Source organism: Microtus pennsylvanicus, chromosome 13 (genome assembly GCF_037038515.1).
Source record: "Microtus pennsylvanicus isolate mMicPen1 chromosome 13, mMicPen1.hap1, whole genome shotgun sequence".
Classification (NCBI taxonomy): domain Eukaryota; kingdom Metazoa; phylum Chordata; class Mammalia; order Rodentia; family Cricetidae; genus Microtus; species Microtus pennsylvanicus.
In genome coordinates, this window is record NC_134591.1 from 82762316 (window position 1) to 82777795 (window position 15480).

The 15480-nt window shown below is 53.3% G+C and overlaps 1 protein-coding gene across 1 annotated transcript in view; it reads left to right on the forward strand.

Annotated features, from left to right (window-relative positions):
- Morn1 (MORN repeat containing 1) overlaps positions 1–15480 on the forward strand; it is a 53751-nt gene that overhangs the window by 23263 nt on the left and 15008 nt on the right. The gene's annotated exons all lie outside the window — the stretch shown is intronic.

The window sequence follows — 15480 nt, forward strand, 5'->3', positions numbered from 1 at the left end:
CCAACCTAGGCTGAGCGGTACAGATGGTTGGTCAGTGGGCCCATGGCCCTATTTGGTCACCAGCTGCCTGGCTCTCCAGGCCATTTTACCGCATGTGTGTTTGGTTCACATTTCACAAAGTTGTGGTCCCTATTTCCGTGCCAGGCAGGTGGAACTTCATCCTGGAAGAATTCAGAGCCAGATTTACTTTGAGTCATTTGAGAATTATTCATGCAATTGAAGTTTAATCACTGCGGTTTGTTGTGTCTGGTGATATTAAGTTCTCTTATACTTTGATGCATCATAAATCCTCAGCTCACATCTTTTCTTTGAGACAGGGTCTTCCTACATATCTCTGGCTGTCCTAGGACTCACTCTGTAGAACAGAATGGCCTCAAACTCACAGAGATCTGCCTACCTCTGCTTGGGCGCTGGAACTAAAGGTGTGCACTGCCGTGCCCGGCTCAGCTTGCATCTTAATACGGCAACAGGGGCAGCCTTGGCCGTGCATGTGCATCAATACAGGCACCTGACTGGAGGTGAGGGGCCACTCGGGTCTCATGGAGGTGGGCTCTGGAGGCCAGCAGGAGGTGAGGTGCCACTCGGGATCTCATGGTCTCATGTGCCTTGTTGTGGCCTCCCTGCTGTGGGCCTGCATCCGGTCAGTTCTTCTGGAGTGAGAAGGTTCAGTTAGGGGGTGTCTTCCTGCAAAACCGCACACATTATGTGTGGGGTTCTTTGTGGACACTGTGGCCCCTGGGACTGGGATCCTAGCTTTCTGGCTGCCAGGCACAGATACAGGCACCAGGCCAGTGGTTCTGCACCTTCCTGATGCGCGACTCGCTGTGGTGACACCAACCGAAAGTTACTTTCGTTGTTCCTTTGTAACTGTAATCTGGCTACTGCTATGGTGGTCCTGTGAAAGGGTGGTTCTTCTCTCAAGGGTCATGACCCACAGGATTTCTGAGAACCCCTGCTCTAGGTGATTAGAAAGGCAAAGTGGAGTAGGAAGCTGTGCACATCCCAGACCTGACACCAAGGCAGACGTGGCGTGGAGGTAAAAGTCCTAGCTCTGCACAACCTGTATATAAGCCTGGATTAGATAGCGGCGGGCAGTTGCTTAGTTGGTTTCTTAGATTTTTGAGACAGAGTCTTGCTATGTAACTCATACAGTCATCTTCCTCCTGCCTCACCTTTCCCAGTGCTGGGATTTTGGATCTATACCACCATTCCTGGGAATATGGATATATACTACCACGCCTGGGATTATGGATATATTACCACCATTTCTGGGATTATGGATCTATGCCACCATTCCTGGGATTATGGACATATTACCACCATTCCTGGGAATATGGATCTATACTACCACTCCTGGGATTATAGATCTATACCACCATTCCTGGGATTATGGATCTATACCACCACTCCTGGGATTATGGATCTATACCATCATTCTTGGCAAAGGCCAGCATTTGAGAGAACATTCCTGATCAGCACACATGTGCCTCAGACATGTCTGTCCCACCTGTTGCTTCACTGTGGCTGCCGGTGGGAGCCAGGGTCCTACCTTGATGCCTGTTGTCCTTGCAAACCACACACAGCCCTAGGTAGAGTCCCTTCCTTGCAGCTAGTCCATCGGTGAGGACCAGGTGTCTGTACAGTCAGGAAAACACTGAAACTTCCATTTAGGAATTCTCCGCAGCCCTGACACAACTCCATCCCAGAGCCCTTTTGCCTGTCTCAGCCTTTCCACCCAAAAACCTTCCGGCTGGCCTTAGGGAGAGACAGTTCCTCCTCCCTGGCTCCTCTTTTCCTCAGATGACCCAACCTCTCCATAGACTCTGCTCCTCCTGCCCCTCCTGGCTGTACAGCCTGTGGCTTCCAGCAAGTCTCGCTCTGACTCCAGCTCAGGCTCTTCACAGGCTCTCTCTCCTGATGGTGGTGCCTAAGCTCTCCCGAGCCTTCTGAGACCCTCCCAGCAGTCACCCCGACTTGTCCTCTCTGTGGTTGTGTTAGTCACATGACAGAAGAGGGACAAAAATGACAGTGGAAAGGTGGCAGTTCCAAGTCTCAGCAGTCCAGGTCTTTGGGGTGCTTGCCTGTTGACGCCCCAGAAATCCTGACAGTAGGGGCCAGAGATGCCCAGAGCCCAGAGTGTGATAGGCTTGTCTTTGCCAGGGCAGCAACATTTCTGACAGGAAGATGACTGTCCAAACAGCCATCTCGAGATGAGCAGCGAAGGCTGCAGGTCCTTCAGTGTGAACACAAAGGCTGGGGTGGGGCTCATATTCTTTCCTTATGGGCAAGCTGTAGTTTCCAGAGGACAACCAGACCCCGTGCACCCATGAGCAGAAGCCATGCTGATCTGGCCTGGGGGGCAGCACCTCCCCAGGACCCCGGGAGCCAGCCTGGCCCATCTCCCCCTTTGTCTGACTCCACCTCGGCTACAGGAGTAATTTCATGCTGCCTCGGCAGAATAGTTCTCATATTTCTGCATAAAAATACTTGCTGGGCGCCACGCCTTCCGCTCTGAGAGACTTTCCGAGCCAAGTGCTGCGGTCTCAATGAAAACCAGGCCCCAGAATTCAGAGCTTGCTCTGCACTGTGCTGCTGGAAGGTGCCTGCCCTGTCTCCTGTGCCGCCCAGAGCCTGGTCCTTGTGATTTTATCACAGGACAGCCCAAGAAGAGGTCACTGAGGGGGCACAGGGACCCAGGGGTCCCCAGTACACCGAGTGGTTAACATAGGAGCCAGGCCCAGGTTCCTTCTGGGACCTGTCAGGAAGTGTCACCTTGGGGTCTTGGGCACTTAGGAGGCCATAAGGAGTATGGCCCTCCTTTCAGAAAAACCACGAGGCTTTGTGACTGACACCTCAAGTCTGACACTGACCTTGGTCATTCTAGGCAAATTCTATATCACTAACCTATATCAGGGTCATCAATCCTTGTTGGGAGCTCCTCGAGGGCTGGCCAGCACCCCTGAACCCAACTGTGGGAGCCTGGACTCCCATTTCCCTGTTGTTTCTAGCCAGACTGTAAACTAAGAGCTGGCAGGCCACATGTATGTTCACCCCACCCATCCCCCTCCCTGTGAAGGAGGGCTGGTGAGGGTGGACCCACTTAAATCTAGACTGAACCAAGGTGGCAGACCAACAGTCAGAGAAATGGCTTTCTGCCTATTTCTACCCTTCTTAAAACTTCCCTGCCCAAGGGAATGGGTAAACATTGGCTCTGTCTGCCCATCTGTCTTACCAGGTGGACTGAAGGGCCCAGGAGTGACCTCTGGGTAGGCAGTTTCAGGCCCTTGGACCACACTGGGAGCTGTTCACTGAGCAAGAGACACACGGATTCCCCTCCTTCTCCAGGTCCTTCAGCCCCCAGGGCTCCAGGACTGGAACATGCCCCTAGAATGACTTCCACTTGAAGTAACTCTCCTGCTCCATTCAGTGCACTTCAGACCCAGATCCCTGGCAGGAACGGGCAGAGGCCCAAGCCAGTGGCGGGCAAAGCGAGCACGCTTGTGAATGCTTCTACAGCTCTCTCATTTCTCTGTCTTACCCTTGCTTGCTGTGGTCCCACTTAGGCTAGATTTATTGTACTACTAATTTTCAACCACGATCCAGTTAAACAAGTTTTCCTTCTCTCAGCGCAGCTTCCAACGCTGCCTTTCCTTTCTAGTTCCTCTCTCCTGTTGGTCTGCCTTGTACCCAGGACAAAGAACCCTGACTCCTCTGCCCACAGGGGCCCCACCCAGCACCTCCAGGTTTTCACACTGGCCTTCACTCTGCAGGATGGAGGGGCCCTTGGCCATGTGCCTTTCCTCCCTAGGCATTCTGCAGAGCCCTTAAGTCACTAAGGAAGCTTAACTCTGTCCTGGGCAAGAGCAACATCTGATAAAAAAAAAAAAAGACCCTCAACCAAAGAGCGATGAACCCCCTGCAGCTAGGAAGCCTGACTGCTACAGCTTAGGACACAACCCTGTCAAGAGCCTGGCTGAGGCTTCCCCACATCTGAGACTGTGCCTGGAGTCCCTCTCTGGGTCGGCAGGAAGGAGGCACCTGGGGAGGCATGCTTCAACCTGTGACAAGGAGTTAAAAGGCAAGTCCTGCACAGAAGAAATGCCAGGCTGTGCCTGGAGACTGCAGCCAGAGTGGAGTCCTGGGTCCCTTAGAGACAGCAAGGACGGGCACAAATCCGAAACAGTCTCATTGCGTAAGGGGAAAGTGGAACAGAGAGTATGTCCTTAGAGTGGACTTCAGTATTTCAGACAGACAGACAGAAACCCTGGTCATCTTGCTCTTGTCCCTGGCAGGGTCCCTCTGCTGTCTCACTGTGTCCCTGGTGCCAACATCCCTCCCTTTTAGGCAGATCTAACGAGGCTGTGAGGCTTTCTCAGGTCTGTGGTTCTGAAGGTGAAGAATTGAGGGCTGGCAGGGTGGGAGGAGCCAGGTCAAGGATGTCCTAATTAGACGTCTGGTCACCTCAGAAACTGCACACTCATCTCACCATCCAGACAGGCCACCAAAGGGTAAAGCAGGGACAAGAGCCCAAGGGGCTCACATCAATGGCTGTTAACTCAGCAGAAGGCCTGAGATGACGGGGACCAAAAGGTGCATGGGTCTTGTTCCTGCCGAGGCACCTTAAGATGGTGCTTCTTTTTTTTTTTTTTTTTTTTTTTTTTTTATTTCGAGACAGGGTTTCTCCTTAGTTTTTTTGGTTTTTCTGTAGCTTTGCAGCCTGTCCTGGAACTAGCTCTTGTATACCAGGCTGGCCTTGAACTCACAGAGATCCACCTGCCTCTGCCTCCCAAGTGCTGGGATTAAAGGCCTGCGCGGCTAGGATGGTGCTTCTGTGCAGGGGCATGAAGGTTCCACCAGAAGCCGTGTGTCTCTTGCATACCAGTCACCAAGCACAGCCAGAGCCAAGGATGGGACTGACCTGAGCTCCTGAAAACTGCAGCTTCACTGTGAGAAGATGAGATACGACTGGTTTTAGCTAATGACCCAATAATAACTTCAGCTCCATTGATGTTTGCTTCTCCCCCGTACATCGCCCAGGGGCGGGGCAGATCCACATCCAGTTGTGGGATCCCCATTTCTGCCTCTTAGTCTCTTCCTTAGTGATGTGCATTTACCAAGCCATGTCCTAGAAGCCTACACAAGCTTCAGATATCGTGCTTACTGGGAAGGAAGAAAATATGAGGGGCAGAAGTTGGTCACACGGCTTCATACCAGGCCACGAGGAGATAAGTGTAATGTGCCAACAAAGATTAAGCTCCATTATCAGTGATGAAGGGGAAACTGGACTGTAAGCATCTTTGCCAAGTAGAAATCCCATCAAGGCACACCATCCACACACAGACATCAGACAGGGTCCCCAGCACCTCTTCAGGCACAGATCACGCCTCCACTTCACATCTGTGACAAAGACTGTCCCACCGTGACCCCCAAAGCCGTGCAACCCAACCTCTAGCACCCCAGACCCATGGGGCTATGGTGGGGGGCTTCCCAGCTGTAACAGTGAGGCTGCTGCTTCTGCCAGACCGACGGGGAGTATGGAGAGGGCCACGTGAGAGCGAGGGGGACACGTGCCACCTAGGCCGACTCCTACCGTATGCTCACTAGAGGACAACATGTTCACCCAGCCTGTTTCGCCCCTTTGAGCACTGAGGGGTTTCCGTTTGGACAACCCAGCTCAGAGGTCAGGTTGCCCCGAGGAGGAGGTGGGAAGGAGACTCTGGAGTGCTCGTGAGTCAGACCTGAAATTAAAGCAGCACTGGAGGTGGGACACACTTTAATCAGCAGTGTTTCAACGTGTTCTTGAAGCCTGCGGCCAATAGCCAAGGCAGAGGGAGCCCCATCCCCAAGACAGAAACAGCGCTGCCCTCTGCAGATCCTCAGCATCCCCAGCCTACCCCGGTGTCTCTGGACCGGAATGTGGCACAGCAGCCTTGTGAGGGGAGCTCGGCACTGCCGGCAGCAGAGGCTGCAGGAGGCACCGACCCCCCTGAGAGCCTGCTGCCCAAGTCCAGCTCCCCTACCCTCACCTGTAGGGAGATGGCTTGAGGTTTGCTCACCAGGTACCAGCCACCAGGTCATTGAGGCAACTCAGGATACTGCCCCTCTTCCCAAGCATCCCTGGCCGCAGCCCACCTCGCCTCCAACTGGGACTTAGGGTCTCAGGCTTCCTTGGTCTAGGATTCCTTCAAATTCAAAAAACAAGCCCTTCAAAAACTTGTGTTTCTACTTACACAAAGAACTAAACTGAAAAGAGAAAATGTATTCTGTTTCTGGAGGCCTAATGTCAGTAATAGGTAACTGCGAAGTGTGGTATTTCATTATTCTGTTGATATGAAATATTTCAGTTGTTTTAATTGTTTTTAAGTTTCCAGTAGACTATTTGCATTTCGATGAGCATCACCGACAATTCCTAGGCGTGGACTATTGCCAGATATTGCAAGTCCTATTTTGGATAAATTACAGCACCCAGATTTTAGCAACAAAGCACATTGATTTTATATTCAAAGGGCTTTTATATTTAGTCTCTTAACCTTTTGTAATTCCCACCCACAGCTTGAAGTGCAGAGTCCTTTGTGTTCCTTGTTCTCGGTGGGGCGTCTGCCGCGCCCCGCAATTTGGGCCCATTGACTCATGCGGCAGGTGCGGGTGATTGCGGGTGGACGCTGTGGGCGCCGGCTGGTGATTGCAGGAGGGACAAGGTGGGCTCCGGGCCCGTGGCTCAGACAATCCCTTGCAAATTAGCTTTGGGAACCTAGAGGAGCCAGTGCCATGAGAGAGAAGGTCGGTTTTTTCTTTTCTTTCTTTCTCTTTTCCCCCCGTAATACACAAAACCTCCTAGTGAATGTTTTCAATTGGTACGAATGACTTTTCTTTTTCATGTTTCGGACAAATGGTTTTGAGTATTCACCGCATTCTATCTATGAAGAATCAACCGTTATTGTATGACAGTTTTAAAAACCAAGGTGCCCTTTGCTGCTAATTCAATCTCGCCAATAAAGTGGCGGAATGTGTAGCGAGAATTTCTGGAAATTTCATTGCCTCATGGGGTGACACTGCATTCTAATATTAATTGTCTGTGGTTAATTACGGCAGGATAGCCTGAGAGAGCTATATTTCTAAGGCGAAGTTCGTTCTATGATTTCCTTTTGGCGGAATTATTAGAGGGAATGTCCCAGAAAAATATAGCATGAAAAGATGTATTCCTTCCCATGCCAAAACAGCAATAGGAGTAGAAGTTGGCTCAGATGGTCGGTATCTGTGCAGAGACACACAGAGGTCTTGCGAGGTGCCCATGGGGTCCCCACACATTAGCCCTCAGCAAGGGGTGGAGGACGAGGGAGAGGACCCCTCCCATCCTCAGGGCTCAGCTCTTTTGTCTTTGAGTAAAGTCGGGTCTCTCACTGCCTCCCTTCCTCTCGAGGTTTCTGGATTTCCCCAGGTCCTCTCTTTTCATACATTAAAAAGAGGTCTAATTCTTTTTTTGACTTTACTCATGGGAGGAGGACATGTGCCTGCCGTGGCATCTGTGTGGACGCCAGAGGCCAGCTCTCCTGAGTTCGGTTCTCTGCTTCCACTCTGTGGTTCCTGGGGATCAAACTTTGGTCAGGTTTGACATGAAGCATCTCTACCCACTGAATAATCCCACCAGTCTTGAGCTTCTCTCTTGCTATTTCCTCCCTTCCTGTCCTGAAAAAACATCAATCCTAAAGTTATTACATCTTAACAATGAGGGTGTAGCTGGGGGCCCATGAGGGATGCTAAGGGCGTGGAAGAGGGAGGGGCCCTAAGTGGCATGAGGAGGGTTCACGGCAAGGAGTGGGGAGTGGTCTGAGCCTGAGAGGTTGGGGGAGGCTCTGTGAGGATCACAGCGGTAAGAGTCCAGACACTAGGGTAGGTCCAGTGAGTCCCTGCCTTGAGAGCCCCGAGGCAGGAGGTCAGATATGGAAAACAAGACCCTCAGAAGCGAAAGGGTGTCTGAGTGTGGTATTACAGACAATGATAAAAGCTGTGTGCCTGTACACCTGCGTACAAACAGCTGGGGGTGTGAGCACCCCCTTCCCCCCGGCAGCAGAGAGCAGGTATAGCACCTGGTGCTGGATCTCCAACCCTGCCCTCATGAGAACCAGAGTGTGGCAATGAGGACCCGCAGAGCTGGGTGGGAGGGGACCGGCTAAGAGTGTCTGATGGAGGTAGGAGCTCCAGCGGCAACCGTAGACAACATGGGGCATTTAAATAAAGAATAATGACCCTAAACCAGAGACCACTGAGAGTGTGTGCCTAAAACCCAGAGAAACAGGTCTGGGATGTCCTGTAAGTCTGATGGCAGGTGACATTTTAGGTGGCCTTGAAGCCCCATAAATCCCACCAGAGTTCAAGGGGAAGTGCTCAGGGGGACCGGAAGCTGCCACTGTAACCAGGCCTCCAAGTGGACCCTGTAGGACTACAGTAGCAGAGAGGTCTGGACGGTCCATAGGCCCCAGGGTCACAGCAGCCAGGAACAGCCTGGGTCTCCGCCCTTGTGTGCCTGCCACGGACAGGTGTTTTGTAAACTGTGGTGAAGAGGGACTTGGTAGGAAACCCTGGGTCTGTCTGAACTGCAAGCCCTGCCGCCGACTGTGTCTGAGTGTCCGTAGGTCTGAGACGTTTTATTCTGTGGACTTGGCAGCCCTAGGGATGGAAGCCAGGGCCTTGCGAATACCAGCTCGCTCACGGATACCACTGAGCCACACCCCTAGTTCCCCAACAGCTTTTATGAGTAAAGAAAGAAAAGACCTTCCTGCCCTGCTGTTTCCTAAGAGTTTGCAGTTGCTGGGCAGGTTTGAGCAGCACCCCGATGTCAGGAAGGAGCCTGCAGCCCTTGCACCCTTCTGCGCCCGTCCTCCCAAGTACCAGCAACCCCTCTGGCCTCCACAGCTACAGTCTACAGCGGAACATAGATGGTTGACCTGTCAGCCCCTCTGTTCTCTGTGGACCTGGACATCTAAGCCCCCCCCCCCCCAGCTCTGAGAACCAGGAGGCCTCCCTGTCACTGCTGGGAAGGAGGTGGCAGCGGGCTCTACAGGAGCAACACAGGACTCTGGGGACAGTAAGTCAAGGTAGTCTGTACGGGACAGCAGATGCACTGCGTCGTGAATGGCAGGTGACATGTGCCATCGCTGCCTGGTGGCTCTGCCTCCTCTGCTGTCATTCTGTGCTGACGGCGCCAATGCTGAAACCATTCAGGGGCATAGAGAGAGGAAGCAAGGCGCACTCTAAGGAGGACCTTGGTAGAGGCAGCGGGGACAGGCGGATCCCCAGACTAGGGCCTGCCTCCATGGAAACACTAGCTCCCTGGTGCCTCAGACCTTAGGGTCTGCAGGGTCCTCCCTGCTTTCACAGGTTACCCTCAATGCTGAGGTCACCTCTCCTGTGACTTTGGGCCATTCTAAAGACCTTCTGCCAGACAAGCAGCGAGGTTGCCTGCATCTTGACCAGCAGCCTCGAGGACAGCTTTGTTGTTACTGTTTCTTTCATTTTGATTTACAGTGTCCATGAGCCAGATGGCGGTGGTGCACTCCTTAAATCCCAGCACTCAGGAGGCAGAGGCAGGTGGATCTCTGTGAGTTCAAGGCCAGAGTCTACAGAGTGAATTCCAGGACAGCCGGGGACCACACGGAGAAACTCTGTCTAAAAAACCAAATAAACCAATAAATAAAAACAGGCTTCATGAAGTCCTGGCTGTCCTAGACTCACTGATGTAGACCAGGCTGGCCTGGAACTCACCGAGATCCTCCTGTATCTCCCTTCCCCGTGCTGACATCAAAGGTGTGCGCCACCGCACCCAGCTTCAGGGACCCTGAGGACAGAAGTGAAAAAGAGAAGCCACGTTAACAAGAATCAGCCTTGGCATCTCCCACCTCACCTGCCCTCCCCACCCAGGACCCCTCCCCTCCCCACCCAGGATCCCTGCCCTCCCCACCCAGGACCCCTGCTGTCTGTACTCAGGACCCCATCAGTCAGCCAGCCTTTCTCCTTACTCTGTGGCTTGCTGGCATGAGTTTAGCCCGTGTGGGAACCCCAACCATTCATGATCATCTGTGATTAGCTCTGCTCACTTGTGGCCTTGACCCAGGGCTCTCTCCTGGGGTTCTGCTCCCTTGAGGTACCCTAATCTGGAGGACTGTGTATCCATCCTTCCCCAAGGACACAAGAGTCTTAGGTTCCAGGCCACACCCATTCAGAGCGGGGCAGGATTTCAGAAGGGCTACAGGCTTGGTGGATACCCAGACTTGTCCCTGGAGTGGCTTTGCTGCTTGCTATTTGGCTCTCACTCCCTGACTTGCCCTGGACAGCTGTTGCCCCTGAGCAGAGGTGCCTTCGAGGCTGAAAGCAATCAGGAACCCCACATAAGCAGGACACCTAGGAACCCCATACCAATTCCCCTTGGCCTGGGGCCCTTCCAGCATCCCTACAGAGCCTGGGGCTGTCCCAGTGGCCCAGCCTTGCTGTTTTGCTGTACACAAACAGCTTGGCTGGGGAGAGCCTCCTGAAGGCGAGGAGTGGGTGGGGGTGTCAGAAACAGACTCAGAAAGAGCCTCGAATTAGCCCAGTCTTGGAAGCCTGCCAGCAGCAGCTAGCTGGCTTCCCTGTTCCAAAGCAGTTCTGACACAGAGCTCCAGAAGGCAGGCATGGAGCAGCCGCGTGCCTGAGGCTGCAGTTTCACAAAGGAGTTTCCAGCCAGCTTAGGTGTGGCACAGAGCGTGGGCTCTACAGAAATCACGTGGGGCAGGCGGTATCTCTTGCCTGCTACCTCAGCACTTAGAAGGGTGAAGCAGGAGGATTATCACAAGTTCAAGGCCGGCTGGGGCAACGTAGTTCTAGACCAGCCTGAAAGAAATAATGAGACCCCGCCTTAAATTCTTTTTTAAAATAGCCACTCAGTGGAACCCAAACAGAAATGGCACTCTTGTGTTCACTCTGGATCCCAAGACAAGCTCCCATAAAACGCTCAAGAGTGTTTGCATAAGGTCCATTTTCTGTGTTTCAGGAAAGCAGGGCAGACCTCACTGGGTCCCGGCAGGCTTTGCACTGCCACAGAACCTCGTGGCTCTGCTCAGCAGCCATGACTGCCTGTCACTGAGCTTGGCTCAGAAAACAGAAGGCACAGTTAGTTACCTTTCTCATCAGGCCACCCCTGTCCAGGGTTGTAGAAATCAACATTTGGAAACGAGTTGTTTCTTTCTTTTTTTTTTTTAGTTTTTGGCAAGGCCTCCTGTAACCTGGGCTGGCTTCACAGGCGGAGCCAGGGATGACCTTGAACTTCTGATTTTCCTACCTGCACCTCCTGAGTTCTGGGATTACAGGGACACACTCTGCGCTGAGAAGCAGAGGCTAGAGGCAGGTGAATCTCTGAGTTCAAGGCCAGCCTAGCCTATGGAGAGAGTTAGATCAGGGGAGGTGGAGTTTTTGGAGAGATGGCTCAGCTCTGGAGCAAGAGTTTATTTTGGCTCAAGGTTTTCAGGGTTTCCATCTATGGTCACTTGACCCCATGCACTTGGGCAAGATGTCATAGCAACAAGAACATGGAGGAGGGTCTTTATATACAGTGATGTGGGCTGGGCAGATGGCTCAGCCATTAAAGGCTAGACTCACAGCCAATACATACATATATTGGTGTGTGCAGTGGCAAGGGAGCCAGAGGCTTTTGTGCCCTGCTTTTGTGCATGCACCGGGGATCCAAACTCAGGGTTCAAGCCTGCTCAGCAGATGTTTCCCCCACTGCGCCCTCTCATTGGCTTCTGTCTTCTACTGAAGATTAAAGACCTGGTTTAACCTTTAAATCTAAGCCCAGTGATCCGATTCCTTTCAAAGTTTCTGCAACCTCCCAAAATACTGTGCCACACCAGCTGGAGGCCAAGAGACTGACGGGAGTCATTTCAAACCAAGCAGGAACAGCCCCCAGGCCTGGGCACCTGCAGAACCCTGTATAGCTGTGTCTATTCCCTTACTTGTGAAGGGGGCAATGGGCGGTCACTGGGTGTGTGCAAGCTGTGTCTGAAGCGCTTAGCAAGGCTCTGGTCCTGGGAGCCTCGGGGAGCTGCACAGGATTGACTCATTTCTTCTGGGCTGTAACGGCAGAGTCGGAGCTAGAGGGCTACATGCTGGGGAGGCCTGTGCGGAGACTGGAGACAGATCAGGCACTGCCGCCCCTTAGCCATAGGGTGGAACCTCTGTCGGCTGATGGCAGACCTTCCCGGTTAGTCCTAGCCACAGCAGGGCCAAAAGAACAAGAGCACCCCTAGATGAGCAGGGCAGACAGACTGGCAGCACAGAAAGCCTCACCTGGACGCCCGGATGTCCTTCTGATGGGAACTGTACTGCTAACTCACCCAGGCACTGTGCCGTTCCTTAGCTAATGGAGTGCACACTGAAGACTATTACCCTGTGTCTGGTCACCTCCAGGCGAGTCCATTTGAGCCCACAGCCTGTGCTCCCCGTGGCGAGTCCCGGGCCCAGGGCGGCCGTTTCACGGTGAGGCAAGCCCTCTCAGTGTTGTTTGTTCCTGCAGTTTCTCTGCCTTCTGCCTCCGTGTCCTACACAGGCGATTAGGGAGTCTAATTGGTTTGCCTGTAAAAAGATAATTAATTGATATTTCCTTCACAGGGAGGTCAGGCTGCCCGTCCTGATCCCTAGCAGAGCCTCCGCTCTCCAGAGCCTCCTTCCCTGAGGTGGCCCAGCAACCTTTATCTTGCTGATAAAGCCATAATTGCCATCAGCACCGGCAGAGGCCTTAGGGTTGGTTCCCAGAGATTAAGAATCCCGTCCCTGGGCCTCTTGGTTGGGGGGAAGTAGCTACTGGGCAGGAGAGCCTCCAAAAAATGCACCAGGCATCTTCACAGAGCACTCGGTATCTACCGCAGAAACTGCCGGCTGCAAAGTTCCTGCCCTAGAACTGCAGTCAAGGGTGGTTCCCCCTCTGGGGATGGTGTGGGCTCGTGTGTAGTGCTGGAATACCTCTTCCTTGTGTCTCTTCAAGCTTTGGAAGTGACCCCCTGGCTGGCAGTGGCTGGAAGACAGACACTTCTCCTGACAGCATTGCTGCCCTATCTGATAGCCACACTGCGGCTTATCTCTTCGAGGCAGAGAGATCTTAAGCCTTTAGGAAGCTCTCTCGCAGTCTTTTGCCTATTAGGTTTGTCCTAATAGGACCAAGTTTGCAGACAGGGTGGGCACAGTGAGAACAGTGCCCCAGGGCGAGTGGAGCAGGAGGTCAGAAGCACAGCCACGGAGATCCATGGCAGCAGGAGCAGAAATTAGTCCTGACATCTCCAGGTGCTACCGCAGCAAAGCACACAGGACTGCAGAAAGGGAACAAACAGCCCTTGGGGCAGGGGAGGCAGCTGGTGAGGGAGGCTCTGAGGTGGCTGAAGGATGAGCAGGGTGCAGGGGGCTCAGCCAGAGTGCGGAGAGTGTGGAGCAGAGGGGCTCGCCCTCTGACACTCTAGCAGAGCTGAGAGCATGAGACACAGGGTGTGATCCCATCCATGTCCTCTGCCTGGAGGTTTCACTCGTGCCCCACAAGGCAGGCAAAGCCCTGGGAAGTTTAGGGCAACCATCCATGCTCTGAACCAGTTTTATGCTGGGGGTGAGGAATAGGTTGCAGGGCAGATTGGTGACATCTGGGAGCATCATGGCTATCCCACTGTAGACAGTAGTGGCCGGGACTCAAGGACAGGGTAGAAAAATGAGAGGACTACAGGTAACTAGTTGGAGAAAGGGTTTCTGTCTGTACGGAGGAGAAGGGGAATTGTGACTGCAGCGTGTGGATATCCTGGGGACAGCACATGGGTAGAGCAGGAAGCCGTGCATCTGTTCTCCTAGGAGCCGGACACTGGGGCTCCTCTGGATGAACATGACACCTACCTACCCCCATGAGAAGTGAGGGCGTATGAGCAGAACAGAAGCCAGCCTACACCAAGGCACCAGGAGAAGTACCTGGCATGCTGTGGGCATGGGAGATCACCACTGATGATGGGGTTGAAGATGTGACAGTTGCCCTGGAGCTGGGGTCTAGAGGGTCCTAACCGTCTTCTCGTGGAGCCTGATCCTCATCCACGATGGAGAAGCGGTGGACAGGACAGCTGGTGAGCCTTCCAAGTGGCCCCTTTCCTCTAGAGAAGCCACATGCTGTGGGTGCCTCTAGCCTGTCCCCAGGAGTCTGCCCTCCCCTAAGCTCTCTGTCCAGATACACACAGGGTTAGCATAGGAGAGGCAGCTGGCGACCTTGCGTGGCCTGTCTGGACACCACGCCTGCAGGGAGGAAAGCCTGCCGGGTGAACAGTCTGCTGGGCCACAGGGATCGAAGAGGCAAAGGTGAGAAGTGAAGCCTTCTCTTACTTGAGATGACAAGGGTTGTGGTCAGCCCGACAGCCTCACTCTTGGGCTGGAGGAAGGTCCATATCCAGATGGCCTCAAGTGTCAGTTCTGTGTGGGCCGAGGAACCAGGCTGCCAGGTTCCCACTGTTCCGTGTTTCTTTCCCCATGAAGCGGCGTGGTTCACATAAGTGGCGTAATGTCATACAGTGTCACTGTGCCTCCCACTTACCTTGTCTGAACGTCCATTTTTCAGCAACCACACGGTAACAGTGACCGTTTTTATTAGATGGGGTCACCAGATAGGACCACAGAGGAGTGGCATCAAGCAGATGCTCCACGGAAGCCAGCTGTGGTGATGTCTGGAGAAGGCCTTTAACAGCGTGGCCAGAACCTCCTAGCCCGAGGGAGGCAGACACCCATAGCCTGGGTCTAGATATGTTTATTTGCCCATTAGAAATCCCTGCCGGATCCTTTACGTACTCCACTTCCCGGAATTGGTACATGGGAAGTCATGGCCTGAAGTACGAGTTGTCAGTGTCCCCAGGTAGGGGCCACCCAGCAGTCACCCTGACTGGCACACGTCTCTGAGATACGAAGACAGAGCTGGCACCTTAATGCCAAACGTTGTCCTTAAAGGAGGTGGCGGAGCCGGTGCCCATGGACGGCATGGCCGTTAGTGTGCGGAGAGCTGGAAACCGTGTTGTCAGCATTGCTGTTCCCTGTCGTTGCCCAGGACGCCAGTGGTGCAGGGCAGAGCTTCAGGGAAGGACATTAGCTAAGGAATGTCCTTGCATAAGAAAAAGGTTTTTATTAATGCACCATAAGACAAAATTAATACACCTCCGAGAGAAATAATTCTCCCACCTGTAATTTGGAGGTAGGTCAGAGGCCCAGCTGCTGCAAACCTGGGCTCTGGGGAAGGGACATTAAAGCCTCTGGCCCCAGGGCCCTGTCTAGCACACAGATGAAAAACAACCTCTGTACCCACTCCAGTCCCAAGGGAGCCAGCCCAAAAATCTGAGCATGGGGGGGTCCCACCTGAAAACCCCTCTTCCCTGAAGAGGCATTGCCCTGGGACATCTCACCACCCCCAATGTACCTCCTCTTTCGGGACCCCGCCGACTC